Source organism: Thunnus thynnus, chromosome 8, assembly GCF_963924715.1.
Source record: "Thunnus thynnus chromosome 8, fThuThy2.1, whole genome shotgun sequence".
Lineage (NCBI taxonomy): Eukaryota > Metazoa > Chordata > Actinopteri > Scombriformes > Scombridae > Thunnus > Thunnus thynnus.
The window spans coordinates 24,203,976-24,219,799 of NC_089524.1; the positions used below are offsets into that span (position 1 = coordinate 24,203,976).

Genomic DNA, 15,824 nt, shown 5'->3' on the forward strand with positions numbered 1-15,824 from the left:
TTACACACTAATTAAAACATACTTATAAATATTATATTCCATTTCTGCCAAGTCTGTTCTGCTAGATGCCACTAAATTCTACACACTGCACCTTTAAAGAAACATGCAGGAGATACTGTGTCGAACATTAAACTCTCTGCCACCTCTGCTACACACACATTACTGTATGATAACACACAAATCCATAGATTAAACTGTAAAGCAAGCAAGTGACAGTGTATTTGAAGCTCAAAATAGGAAATCATTGAAAGGATGTAAGCATGCTCGGCTTTGTCATACAGTACAAGTGCGTATAACTCTTTAGAAATAATATGATGAAAAAATTATTTGAACACTTCACAGTATAAAAGGAAACACTGTGCTGTCATATGAGCTCTGAGGTGTTACACCAAATTCCTTCTAGAGGTTGCAGCCACTGAATGTCTGCCTCCCACTGTGCAGCTCAAACATTTCATGATGGTATTGCAAACAACAGATATATAGTAGCAGGAAGGTATTGGTGAAAAGATAGCTATAAAAGGAGGCAGTATGCACATCTTCACACACGCACGTATCTAATCACTCACTCAAATGACACACAAACCACATTTGCGCGCACACACACTCACAGAGTATCACTGCTCCTACTGCACGGAACAACCTGCTTTCATGAACAGTACTTTGTTTGTTTCCCCTCTGGTAAACTCTGACCAACTGTTCCCATAGCAACCTTACCTACTCGCTCCTTGTGTGAAAGTGTGTGTGTGTGACGGAGATAGATAGGGAGAGAGAGAAAGGTATGTGGGGTTGTGTGAAGGGTTAGAGTAGGACTTCCTGATCTTAATACAGCGTGCGCATGCGTGCGTGTGTGTGAGTGTGTGATAGTGTAAATATGAATCAAGGGATCCCATTAATGTGCACCTCAGTGAATACTTTGTTCCAGCAAGAACAACACATGCTCCCCTAGTTCTAGCCATCTACATTCACTCTCAGAAGTCCAGAGTCAAACTGCTCTCCTCTGATAAGGAAAGAGCCAGCGGTGTGATGCTGGGCTGTCAGGAAGGCAAGGCCAGGCCAGGGCACAGCTCTCGTCAGGGGGCTAATGCCCTGCAGTGGTGGCTGAGGTAGTGAGGGTACTGCCCTTTGTCCCTGGTGGGGGGATTACACTGGTCAACCAGCACAGACAATGCACCCCCCTCCTGGGATGGGAGGATCAACCTGCTCTCTACCAATGATAGGGGCAGTCAACTGATCACTAACTTAATTAAGGACAGAGGAAAGTAAGGAAAGGAGGAGGAGAGTGAGAGGAGGCAGAGGCCAGAGTGATATAAGCGGGGGGATAAAGAAGGAGGAAGAGAGAGGAGAAGAAAGCAGCACAAGGAGCAGAGGGACACGCTAAAATAAGAGGAGGCACGGAGTTAAAAAGAGAGCAATAGGAGGCAGAGGAGGGGTGAAGAGAAGGCTCCTCTAGCACAGGATTAGGGGGAAGAAGATGAAAGGATCAGGTCTAACAGAAGACAGGAAAAGGGCCAGGAGAGATGGCCAGAGAAGGGAGGCCAGTGACTTAAACTCCAAGCAAGGAAATCAGAAGCGGGAGAAAGAAGAAAGGAAGAGAGCTCAGGTGTCCATGACCTCGAGGTACAAGTGGAGGAGTCACTCAAGGCCTTTCTTTTTTATAACAGGTGCACAATGTGTAAACTCCATCCCTGCTCCCTATTTATGCCACGGCACACACACCTATTCAAATCCAATGACAAATGCAGCAGATAATTCTATTACAGAGGACTTTAATAGAGGATATTTAGGGGACAGTCAGCGGGCCAAGGCAGCATAGCTCAGGCCCACTGCAGACAGATATGGCTCTGCAACACTTAACAACAGGGATTTGGCAGCACTGTTGATTGAACATGCCAAATCCCATTTGTCGGAGGGCTGTGCGCGTTTGTATCGACACTCTGTAACCTTGTGGCTCCGTAAAAGGAGACCTCAGTGTGTGTGTGTGTGTGTGTGTGTGTGTGTGTGTGTGTGTGTGTGTGTTATCCTGGCGGGCAGGCAGGTGGATGGGTGGCAGGAAGGTTGGGTTCAGCTACGTAGGTACGCCGGTCTCAACTCTCCTCCGCCCTCCATCTACACTCCTGTCTGTTCCTTCATCCTTCCATCTTTACATCGCCGTCCACCTCAATTCCCTCTCTTCGTAAAAAAGGGTGACAAGAAGGAGATAGAGAGGCTTTCTCAACACTCCTTTTCTTGGTTTCCCTCCCTCACTCACATCCTCGCCACCCCCCTCCCCGCCTCCTCCCTCCATTCCTTCCATCCCCTATGGTAGAGCTGCCAGACAGGAGTGCTCAGCAGCTCTCCGAACGTTATTGATCCTGAGAGCAAGCCGGCCTGGGAGTTGGTGTCTCTCCCTCTTTCTCTCTCTCTATCTCTCTCCTCCCTCCATCACACCCTCATCCCCCACCACAGCCCGCAACTTTTTCCTCCCACCCTCCCTCACTCCCTTCCCGCCTCTACTTCATTTATCAAGGTTAAAGAACTCTTATAAAAAAGGGAAGAGGGGGTCGCCTGGATGTTATCTGACTTCATGAAAGAAATCCCCTCAGGCCACTCCACTAGAGGAGGATGCTCTTTGCCAGACCCAACTCTCTCCACACACACACACACACACACACACACATACACAGTGGCACCAGGCAGCGGCCCACTCATAGCCAGTCAGAAATAGAAAGTGCATGTCCAGTTTGGTGCACAGCAACAGGACAATTAAGAATAGAAATGAAGAGGATGCATGGACAGATAGTGGAGGAGGAAATTAGAAAATTAGTCACTGTGTGTTACAGAACTAGGTCAAACATGAGCGTTTATACCACTTTATAATAAGGTACCCTTTATGAAAAGGTTTATAAGTTGTACTTGATGTTTTAATGGCAAATGTATCACTGGTTAACGCTTTGTAGATCAGAAGAGAAACTTTTGGGTTGCAAGGTGCACTGTAGTACTTTTCCAGAAGGAATGTGGTCGAGCAAGTAATTTGAGCTAGTTACAAAGACAAAGCAAGTCACACTCAAAGAGTATTGACTTGTCAGCTGAAACAATTAGTCAAAAAAGAGACAATTAATCAGCAACAATTTTGAAGCAAAAATGCCCAAAATTCACAGGTTCCAGTTTCTCAAATGTATATATCTGATGGTTAACTTTGTCTTCTTTGATAGTAAACTGAATATCTCTGGGTTCAAGATATCACACTGGAGTTTGGGAAAATGTGACTTCTATAATCCCCATTTTCAAACATTTTATAGACCAAACTAATAATCAATTTATCAAGAAAATAAACTGAAGATTTATCTAGGATAAAATACGCCTTAGTTGTTTTTGTTAATTCATTTAACTGATATATGTAGGATTAGTAATATAAAGCCTTTATAAAGGGGTGCCTTATAAGAATGTGCAACCAAAACATGCCCAGCAAAATATATGAAAAAAAAATGTTTGCACAAAGCCAGGAGACCTGTAAATTTCAAGCTCCATAATCTATCCATAGAGAGAATACAGTTTCTACATTTCCAGCCTTTAAGAGACTGTAGCCGCTATTGTCCCCGTTTGTAAAAGGACTGGAAATGGCTCTACATGTGGAGTACATCCTGTCTTCCATTGTTACCGCTTTCACTCTCCCCTATAAAGGCCTGCCTGCACTCCAGGCTACAACAGCCAGGCAAATACACGCAGCAGCACATTACAGAGCCATACCTTCCCCTCCCTTTGTGCTCAGTAATTGCCACAATGCATCTTCTCGTCCGGCTAATTAAGTGAGTCTTTCCCATTGTCTCCCAATACTATCACCTCTTCACACAGCCAGAAAGAGAGAGAGAGAAAGAGAGAGAGAGAGAGAGAAAGACACAGAGGGAGAACATATTAAAGCAAGAGATGGAAAGAGCAAAGAGGTGGAAGAAATACAAAGGCAGGAGTCCAAATAGAGAGAGGATGAATGACAAAGGCATGTGTCTGTGTCCTGGTAAATGTTTGGTTGAAAAAGGTGCCTGTTGTCTGTGTTTGCTGGTGAGCTGTAAACAGCACATTACTGCTGTCAGACCAAAAACTCCATTTTCCAAAAAGTCGTTTTGGGAATCAGGAAAAACAGTCTCATCTTTTAGACCGACAGCGGTGCATTTTTGAAATGATAACATGAGTTTTGAAATGGCCAAAACGTTTTTCACAAATGCACAATGTAAACCTGAAAATAACCAAAACTGGACTGTTGTGAGTTATTTGGATGAAAAATGTGATAGAGAGCTATAAAGAGAATGTGCTTTAGGAGGAGTGAATAAATTGCAACGTTAAACTAGGGTGTCTTACTCAAAAATTTGTTTTGCCTACTGTTACATTAGTTGGATGTTTGACCTTCACTTTGCAGAATGATGCATGTGAAGAGTTTGACACTAGAAGACTGTTTTCACCAAGTTTTCCTTTGCTCACCTTCAATCTGACTTGAAGAAACGCACATACAAGCAGGATTTGTCACATCATCGCATCATCACAACTAGTCTGGGAGCCAATCGTGTTCAAGTATGCAACTTACACAAGTGTGATGTGGAAAGTTGAAGCTTGCAGTGCACATACACCGATAGACTTTTCAGTAGGAGACATCGTGTCCAGCAGTTAAACTTTTGAAATGCAAAATATTTGCATTTTCGTAAATTCTGGAAATTTCAATGAGGGGGAGAGAGCAGATATAATTTTAAGAATTTATAACTAGGTAGTTCATTTTTTTGTGGAAAAAAAACATATTGGACTCAGATAATCATTCAAAGCAGAGTGTTTAAGTAGGTATTAAAAAGTGTCTGGAAGGGATCCTTAACACGTATGCTACTGTTGCTGGACACAAAGAAGACAGAGTACAGAGTGTAAAACTGTTTCTTTATATATTCATTTCATCCTCCCCATTTCAAGAAAAACTCTAGATATGGCCTTACTGGCCTTGCTCAGCCTAAACAAGAATACAGTATATAACTACATATGACTATATATCAGGATATAAGACTCATTCTTATAACAAAACACTTACAGGAAGTAATCCTGGAATGGGCTCAGGAGAGAGCCAGGGTGTTTGAACTAAAATTATCTTCACCTCCTACGTGTAAAAAATATAAAGAAAATATTAATAATTTCACTTTGGAGACTTGCTTGATCAAATAACTTAACAATGACACTCAAGAAGCGCACCAAATTCCACTAGCATATGTAATATCCTGGGTATTTCCTGAAATCAGTGCCATGCATTACACACTGTTGCAATAGTTGGACTAGCAGCTTCAAACTGCCATGACTTCACTTCATCTGTGCACAATGGTGGAAAAAAGAAAAGTGAAAACAGCTGCTTTTGTTTTCCCCTCCTCTTTTTATCCTCGCTGTTCAGACCCTTTGAGAGGCTAACCAAGGAGTTTGGATGAGTCCAGACTGAATTATTGGAGGACACACACCGACAGACTCATCTAAATTCCACTTCTCTTCAGAGTTGCTAAGAGAGCCGCCCCCCCCCCCCCCCCCCCCCCCCAAAACACACACATATAGACACACACACTCTTTCCATGCTCAAGTCCACTCGCTGACCTCTCAGGCCAGACTCTCTCTTCCCAACACCCAAACCACTAAATCCCCTCCCAACCCTGAACCCCTCCTTGAACCTCTATCACCCTCTCTCCCCCCATCCTGCTTTTTTACTTCCCACACTCAAGTTCCTGTCAAGGTCTTGACAGACAGACAGACAGACAAGTAGGGTGACATCATGGTGCAGAGAGAGAGAGAGACAGAGAGGAAGGGGGCTGCCTGCCTGCCTGCCTGTCTGCCCCCAGCACCCACACAATACAGCAGGGCATCTGGCACTGTGGGGGGAGGCAGGCTGGGGTGTTGGGTCTGTCAGGACAAAGCCTTTACATCCCCCTCCCTGGAATATGATTATAGTTTGTAAATGGCGGCTGAGACGTAAACGTGTGAAGAGAAGAAAGGGGCTGAGATCAGGCTGCGGGAGCGCGGACGACACAGTTGTGATTGTATACAGTGTAGACACCAACTGATGTATTAGTCAAAGTATATGAGGAGGAATTTTTGATTTTATGTAGTGTGAGAAAGTGAGAAAAATACCGCATCAAGTGTAAGAATTTTCCATTAAAAAAAAAATCTAATTTTGTTCTGTTTTATGTTCAAAGTGACATAGTGAAATTGAAGTCTTCAAACCAGCAGGTGTAGTGGTGAAATCTGTGTATGTGTGTGTGTGTGTGTGTGTGTGTGTGTGTTTGGTCACGTCACTTGCAGCTTGTTAATTTGCAGGATCCAAGACGAAACAATGGTGCCAACGGGATAGAAATCAGTGTCATAATACTCTCTCTGCGGCGGCCCCCACCTCTGTCTCCGTCTGAGAGGCTGTCTACTCAGTGTGTGCATACAAGTGTGTGCCTGTCTGTGTGCATACATAAAATAAATGAGCTGTGTGTATGCATTGTGCGAGTCCACAGGCCCAGTGTATATATTAGAATGTGACTTGACCCTGGCAGGCTGAAGCAGGGTTTCTGCGTCGCACTGGGCGTGGGAAAAAGGGGAGACCTCTTTTCACAGCTGCTCCGGCCGTTGCATTGAACCAATGGAGGCCCCCACCGTCGTCACCCCACCACCACCGCCACCCCCAACCTGCCTCCGCCGCTAATGCCCCCCCCCCACCTCCTCCCCTCCCTCCCCACCTCCCTCCCTCCTTCCCCTTTCCTATTCACTCTGCAGCCTGCTGCCTTTCAGCGGACCCCCGTCCCTCCCTCCTGCGCTCTGTTCGTCACCCTGCTGCACCCCACCATCACAGCCACCACCAACCTTTAATACAGCCACCTCGCCATTCAGCCTGCGTGCTTTGAGATGCCAGAGGCCTCTGTGCTTTCAGGAGGTAAAGAGAAAAATAACTGACTAATGAAATAAAGCAACTATATGCAAATTAATTAACTAACCAAACTTATTTACTTCCCGTTCTTCTCTTTGTTGCCACATGACTTTATCCTACTTTTTTAAACTCTTCTTCTATTCTATAATTCTATTTTTCTCACATTCTTGTCTCTCTTTCCTGCTCCGAGCCCCTCCGCAGATAGACTTTAATTTATGTTAACATACGCCACCACTCTACTCTCAGTGCCTACTCCACCACCACCCCCCCACCCACACACACACATACACACACACACACATTCACCCCCTTTTACCACCTCCCTCCATCCAGTGTATTCATTTGAAGAGATTTATTTCCTATCAAGCCGCATAATGCAGAGGGTATAATTTAAATCAACTTTTAAGAACAGCCAAGCAGCGCAGTTTATGCATACAAATCTAGAGAGCCTGGTAAAAAAAAAAAAATCCCCAGCAAACAGTGAGCTGTTAAAAGCAGATTGCCAACTTTAAGAAGCCACGGGTGGGCGGTGGGAGTTTGGTTTTGCCATTAAAGATAACCTATTGCTGATAAACCTCAAAATCACTCTGTTTAAACACATAACACAGGCTTCATTTGTTTCAAATATTCTAACTAATCTGACAGTACAACCATGCAAAAGCAGGCTCAGAGCGGAATCATCGCCATCACAAAGCACACACACACACACACGCATGCAATTTTAGAGAAACTTTAAAAGGTCACATAATGTGCAGAATAACTCCAACAGATTCTCAGGAGCAGTGCTATCGTGCTGTCTAGCTACCCTGCTGATACACCAGGCATGTTGAGGAAATGTTGAGAAGCAGCAGAGGGGGCAGCGACGGGGGGGAGCAAGGAGGGAGGGAGGTTGTAGCCGAGAACCTGAAAGGACTCCATCTCCCTTGGCCAACATGCCATGACGGTGTGGAGCAGCAGTCTGAATTGGTTTCTCTGGGGTGGCGGAGCTAGAGAGGTGATGGGAAGATGAGCCCGAATGGCGATGGAAAGACGGGGGATGGGGGAGGAGGGGGGGGAGATACGATACACTGAGGTATGTGTGTTTGTGTGTTTGAGAGAGAGAGAGAGAGTGTGAGCAAATGAGAGAGAGAAAGATGGCAGACCGGATCTGAGGTACTGTAAATGAGCGGATTACTGCTTCCCTCTCTTCAAGTCTTTCCATATACATGAGAGTGCTCGGCTGTGGAGGCAACACAGCTACGTGTGAAATCACACATCCTCCGGCCCACACTTCCTATTTGAACAATTGTAACAAATACACATACTGTACACGGGTCCTGCAAGGGTAAAACAAGCCATCAACGCAGACCTATGCATGCTAGTTTTTAATTGCTGTTATGAATACAAAGATGATGTGAACAGTGTCACTTCTGGATTGATGTGTCTCTGCGTCAAATTTAGCCTGTAGCTATGCCTCCACTTCTAAAGCCCGTGTCCAACCAGAGCTTGTTTGCATCGATTTATCTAGTTTGTGGATATGATATTGACTAAGTAGACCGGCAGCCTTCATCGAGTTGAAGCAAAGCGAAGGAGGTTTAAGAGGTGGTCGAATGTTATGGAGGAGGATAGCCACAGGCTGTGAAATCTCCTCTGATCTTCCCTTGTCTGATTCTCAAACGCAACGCTTTCTCTGGGGGGGCATGCTGATATAGAACTAGGCCAATGTCACAGAACGCTCATCTAACCCTGGAGGGAAATAAAAAAAAATCACTTCTTCTGTTTCTCCCCCGATGACGGACCTCAATCTCTGCGGATGGGGCTTCATCTCCCTCTCCTCCCCTTTCAACGCTCCCTCCATCACTCCGCTTACTTTGTTCTCCGCAGGAGGTTGAACATGCACGAGCTGAGCAGCGTTTCTCGGCCTTGATGGCCTGCTATAGCAGCTGATAGATAGCGAAGGTAATCTTTAGTCGTGTCACTCAACAGCGAGAGGGAAGCTGAGAGGGAAGTGAGTGAGTCACCTGCTCCTAATTTCAGCCTTCTATCATCTTCAATATTTAGACGCTGTTATAAAAACACAAAGCTCATGTTGCAGCCTTGCCAGGTTCCGCCGACTAGTTAGCAGAGTAACTATGACAACTGAGGCCAAAAGTCTGTATAGGTGCTAGTTTTTAACAAGTAATATGCTGTGACAAGTTGGCTAATATCTTATACAGAAAAACAGCCAAAGATCTGCTATGTTACAGCAATAATTTTTCACATTTTCACATCAAGCAGAAAATCAGGTGTAAATAATAATAGTGAGAGGGTTGACGGCACAAACTTGTGTTGAGAAAAAGAAGGAAATTATATATAAATAAAGGTATTGAGGTGCATCTTGAAACTAAAAAATAGTTTCCCAAACTAAAAAGTACGGAAAGCATGAGAAAGAGAAAAAAAAAAGATGTTTCTATGTGTGTGTGTCTGTGTGTGTGTGTGTGTGTGTGTGTGTGTGTGTGTGTGTGTGTGTGTGTGTGTATGAGAGAGTGTGAGAGTGTGTGTGTGGGGGGGTGGGGGGGGTGGGGGTACCAGGCCTGGACAGAAAGGACAGAAAACTGGGAGGTGGGGGGCAGGACAGAGGGGAGGAAAGAGGGAATTAGAGGAGTGAGGGACTTAGCCACCCTGGCAGTCTTTCCACATGAGCACACCTTGTGCACACACCAGGCCAAAGCCCCCACTCCTTCCCCCATGTATCGTTAAAGGGATAAAAAAGCATGGACAAAGGAATTAAAATATAGATTACACAAGTGGCCACCCTGCGTCTTATCTGCCAAAACCGAAGAATCTAACAAATTGGATCAGATGTTATAAAGCACGAGGGCGAGAGGCGAACGAACGAGAGGGCGAGGATAGGATATAGAAATGAGAAAGTGTATATTTAAAGAAACTCACCACTCGTCTCTGATGAGATAAATGATGAAATCAGGACTTTTTTTTTAATGCACACTCGAAATTTGACTGTGTGATTTTTCAGCCCACAAAACAAATAGGTTCATCTGGTCAAGTGTAATCATTTGAAAGTAGTAAATAAATAGTTCAAGTTCAAGTGCGCTTACAAAGACATTAGCATAGCAGTGTAAAGAGAATTGTTTCAAAGTCTCACCTGTGACAGTGATGATGAAGCCTCTTTCTGACCCAGTGGGTGACCTCTGCTCCTCAGAGTGTGTGTGTCTCTGCTGACCTGTTGTCCTGCAGGTTCAGATGCAGGCCTGCAGATGGGGTGTGTGTATTTCTGTGAGACTGCACATCTGACTGCACACACACAGATTCCTGCAAAAATGCAATGCATTCGTTTGAGAAAGGGTCCATTTCTGCAGCTGGTTATAATGTCAATGTGTCAGATTCAGCTGCATCTGACATACACATGATTTTTGGCCACACTTGAAAACCATTGACATCAATTTAAAAATAAACTTTTATCTTTAATTTCTAGTATTATTTATAATATAATATTATCTGACATTCTGCAGACAAAATTTGAAATAAGATAAAATATTAATCATTAATACAATGTGTCAAATTCAGAATCTAACTGTTTGCCAAATAGGAAGACAAAAATAGATAGTGCACACTTATCTGGATTTATATTGATACAAAAATAGGATCTTTAAAACAAACTTAATTATTGAAATTAAGATTTATAAATTAAATTGTGATAGAAAATATGAAAAGCCAAACGGATAAATTGAATTGATGGCAATGAATTTCATTATTATTCCTATTTCATTTCAAGAAAATCTCCTTTTAATGTATCTTAATAGAGTAATAATGCACACTGTAATATTTGAAATATTACATTATTACATTATGTGCCAGTGGAAAGTTTCTTACATTTCTTATTTCAACTGTCAATGGTAAATGCATGGCAATACCAATCGCTTCAACACACACACAAACACACTTCACAAGCGATTACACAAAATACTCAAAGATTACATCCGCTGAAATCTGACATCCTTTGCAGGTTTAAAGCCTGCATGTCAGCCTTTCAATTTTTTTTTTCTCTTTCCTTGCATGGGTCAGAGGCTGTTGCTAGACTACCAAACCCAGAATTCATAAGTTCAGAGAAAAGGTTTATACAGGGCATTGCCATTCAAGGTAAAATGATAATAGAAAATTGATAAAGCTGGAATATCGATGGTATGGAATCGAATAGACCATCAACCATGAATTATTTCACATTGGAAACATAATAATAATAATAATGATAATAATAATAATAGTAATAATAATCCAATTGCATATCGCATAGTTTAAAAAAAACTATTTTCTGAGTAAAATCCATTCACATTTCCTTGAAATTATGCTCGTGTAACTGTAAATATTTCATGGGACAATACACTTCTTTGAGTTTTATAAAATGAAGAACCATGAGAAGATGCTTTCGAGGAAGTGTGCTAAATCAGAAATTCAGAAATGCAAATTATACGCAACACCATGACCTATTCATGGGTAATTTTCTACATATAGATAGAAATGTCATACAAAAGCCGCTTTCATGAAAATACAAGTCACATATGGAGTGACGTGAAATTAAGACATTTTCACACACCATGATCTTGAGTACAGTCTTGTGGTCGAGTAAAAATAACAAAATTGTGCATCTTGGTTCCACGCTGTAAAAAAAGAAAAAAAAAAAAAAGACCTATGCTGCCATGTTTATTGTACTCTACAGAGACAAAAAATGAAGCACTATGGGTGCAGTAGTACGTGCAGAAACACACACATGAACACATGTACAAATGTACAATAACATGTGCACACACACACACACACACACACACACACACAGCTCTGCAATCTAGTGTGTGACACAAACAAGATAACATCTATAGGATGGTAGCTTGGAAATGCAGCAGGGCTGTAAAACTAAAACAATGGCTCTGCTGTGTGTAGGACAGTGTGTAGGGTGGCTGCTTTGTTCAAACATCTTTGTCAACAAGCAACACTCACCCCCCCGTGCACACATCTAGAACTAAGCCATGAAAATATTCAACGTTATCAATACAGTACAGAGAGAGAGAGAGGGTGGTTTAGGAGGAGGAGGAGGAGAGACGGGGGACATACTGACATATCTACGCTTCAGCAGGAAAGGCTACACACATGACAGGTTGGTTAGAAATGCACGGCATGCATGCATAAACACCCCACCGCCTGAACACATCTCCTCTTCTACTGTCTTATCTTCCCACCTCAGTCTCTCTACATCGTCTTCAACCCTGTTCTCTCTCGTCCTACCACTTTTTTTTTTTTGTCTTATTTGTTTGTTCATTTCTCCATCGTTACCGCACGCAGAATAAACCCAGACTGGTGAAACACTTCAATTTCAAATAGATATACAAATCACTGTTCAAGACAATACAAAGTGCAATGCAGCCTCATGGCAGGTGCTGGTAGACTAGACTAGACTAGACTGGGCTCCATCTGGTGTTGAGGGCCTCCTCCTGATGGTGGAGAGGGCCCAGACAGACACATATTAATGTGGGAAAAACCGACGTCTAGCCTGCCTCACAGTCACTCACCAGACTGCATTTCAATCTCAAAGGGCTCTCCCCATATCCTCCATTTATTACCGCATTAATTTCCACAGCAACTGGGCGAAAGCTGGGTGGGTGGTGCTGTTGGTATGGCATTCAGCGTCGCCATCATCAAATCTAATGGGGACACACGGTGTTATAAATGCTTTAGCTTAAAATTGCAATTATCCTTTCAAAGGATAGAGTGCCTTTTTCAAAATGTTGGGCAGAATTCTGCACATCGTCCTGAAATTTTAAATTTTTAGACAATTTAAACAATGACTATGTGGGATATTCCAGCTAAAACTATACAGGTTTTAATTCGGTGTATTAGAAATATATTGTCTCAATGGTACATTAGTGTTTACTAGTTTGTGTCACATTAAAATTGAGACACTCCTGCAGTATTTCCCTGATGAAAACATTCATTTGTGCCACACTCTATTAAACCACCCAAAGTATAAATGTATAGCTCACACTGAAATTATCATTAATATCATCATAATTGCAATTGCAGACAACAGAGGGTTATAGCCTATTGTTCACAATGCCTTGCATACATTCACACACACACACACAGACACTGCCACACAATGTTGCCCCAAAAGCACAGCACGATGAGAAATATTTCCCGGCTAGGTTCATGCTAGCTCCTTCTCCACCTGCCCTGCTCTGTGACGCAGTAAGCTGGGGCCTACTGACAGTAGCATCAGGCTGTGTGCTGCTACACATACTCTCCACAGTGCAGAGCAGAGCCACCACACAGCAGCTACAGCTTTAGAAGCTAACACACAGAATAGGGCTTGTTTAAAATTCAACAGGCTCCACCACAGAGCGCAACCCATCACTCAGGCAGTCCTGAACCAAACAAGAGCTCTTCTCTGACTTGGATGGAAGGGAGAAAGAACAGATGACGAGCAGCCCAAACAAGATTATAAAACAGGCTTGAAAATCAGCCCAGTCTCTGGGCGACCCGGCCGACCCTTCCTTCCCTTAATCTTGCCTCCAAAATCTGCTCGGCCTGCTACTGCGGATCAGCTCTGGAGACACACATGTCAGTGATAGGTGGCGTGTGTGCTTTATGGATATCCTTCATGTGAGAAAATGCTGTTTGGTGGCAGCAACCACATCGTAAAACGTTGCTGTAAACTCTAAGAATAAACTCCATCTGTGGAAAGTAGCTCGACTAGCAATGCATTTGTTATAATCGGATACAAAGGTGCTTTCATTCAGCAGCGTGAGCCATCACTTTCTGCGCATGAGGCCTGCAGCCATTGTTAATAAGAGCATCAATCAAGCTAAATCCAGGGATATAAGATGATCCCTTTGACAAACACCTACTGAATCACAATATTGTCTTCTTCTCCACTTCATAACCTGTGACACATTACTTTGACGACCCGCTACACATTCTCCTGATCTTTGCTGTACCTGCCATACAATACCAGGTATATATTCAGCACCTGTCACTGGAATTAGTTGCCACTGCATCCAGCAGCTTCACTGTTTAGTGTAAAATACCTCAATGACTGCAAGCTTCCCCTGTTGTGTGGTGTGGCATGGCACAGCAAAACTCCTGCAATCAACTTTTTACATACAGTATAAAGTAACATGCATTTGCAGAGGCGCAGAAGCTCGCAAACACAAATAAGAGCCAGCTGTAAGGGCATGAGCTTTGATTGTTTAAGCCCTTTTTTCCATATCACTAGATAGATAGGCCAGCAGCAAGGAGATGTGGGGGGGCTACTGGTGGAACACGTGACTCTAAGGAGTCCTCCAATCAGGTGCCTCTTCCAGCAACAAACCGTGTTCATTTCACCTCCTGGTTATCAGCATTCAACTAACTAGACAATCAATAGAAAAACATCTAAAACATGCTGGTTATAAACCGTGACTGAAAGGTTGTCTTCCAATAAGAGAAACAGCACCACTGCCGAGTCGCCCTCCTCCTCCTCCTCATCCTCTTCCTCATCATCACTCTATGAATGGAGCCTGTCTCCGGTTGCTAACTACTGTCACTCCACGCATCCCCCGTGAAAGAAATCTAGCTCTATGAATCCGTTTTTTTGTTGGTAGTGATTTAGGGGCGGCGTTCCCCTCTGCACCGGCATACGTCCAGGGAAGAAGGAGGTGTTTCGCGGTGCGATGCACGGACGCTGCCGCGGGCTTCCAGTCCTCCGTGCGGGCTGCATCCATCCATCCGCTCCGGCAGCAGCACCTCAGTCGGTCCGGTTCCGGCTCGCTCCGCCGTGACGTCTGCAGAATTAGTTTATACATTCGGTTCTCTAGCTTTATGATATTACATAAACTCATACAGCTAGATAACCAAAGAGAAAAACTAACCCACGTCTCTTAAAGGGGCCGCCGCCGCCGCCGGAGCTGCTTGTGTTGTGGTCACATGGAGCCATTGCATTCCGCCTGCATGCGCACGCCTCTCTCTCTCTCTCTCGCTCTCTCTCTCTCTTCCTCTCTCTCTCTCTCTCTCTCTCTCTCTCTCTCTCTCTCTCGCTCGCTCTCTCTCTCTCTTTCTCTCTCCCCTTCTTCTTCTACTCTGCCTGTCTCTCTACCTATCTTTGATATACACACATAACTGTGCGCATGCACAAAGCAGGTTATAGGTGATATCCAGTTTTATTATTGCTTTTACGCATAAGGAGCCGCTGTCAGGTCTTTATACCAGCGACGTCCTCAGACTGCTTTGGAATAAGTCAGACCTGCATGGGCAGTGATGCAGACAGAGGAAGGCCAAAATAAAAATGTGCAAAACATAACCTGCATCAACATAAGATCATCATAAGAACAGCACTAATAGGCTACAAGGTAGCTATATTATTCCCAACAAAAGTCACCCCTTCTAGCAGTCATACTGCACTCTATGATGACGAATTCACAGCATCACCTCTTCAAAAACACTGTTGAACTTCCTCTCACTACAAGCCTGAGTCCTGGCGAGCATCTGCAAGGTGAAGTCATCCAGCTGCGGAAAAGATGATGACACATTCACCTGTCATCCATGTACATGTTAACCCTGTATGGCACTGACTAGGCCCACTAATAACCTTAATGTACATTCGGCTAATATACAACCCATATCATGTCCAGTCAGAGCTTCTATAGCGATAACACAGCTGATAAGCAGAGATAAGAGACGATGTTACAGAACACACTACAAGCTCTAACAAACAACCGGCAGAGCAGCTTATTGTTGTTTTAAATGCCAGCTCACATCGACCCATTTCAGACCATACACCATAGTTTCCGTGTTGAGTGAATTAATCCATGAATTGTTTGAAAGCATGACAAACTACCATAAGGCCTGCATGGCGTACAGTAGAGAGGCTTGCTGCTAAATGTCAACAACATGATCTAGTGGAACAAGTCCAGCCTCACTG

General features: G+C 43.7%; 1 long non-coding RNA gene across 1 annotated transcript in view; it reads right to left on the minus strand.

Annotated features, from left to right (window-relative positions):
- Window positions 1-15,824, minus strand: part of LOC137188010 (uncharacterized) — a 38,859-nt gene that overhangs the window by 17,756 nt on the left and 5,279 nt on the right. Inside the window, exon 2 of the long non-coding RNA XR_010929315.1 lies at window positions 10,020-10,186. This is a non-coding gene — a long non-coding RNA (uncharacterized lncRNA). The remainder of the gene's footprint in view (window positions 1-10,019; window positions 10,187-15,824) is intronic.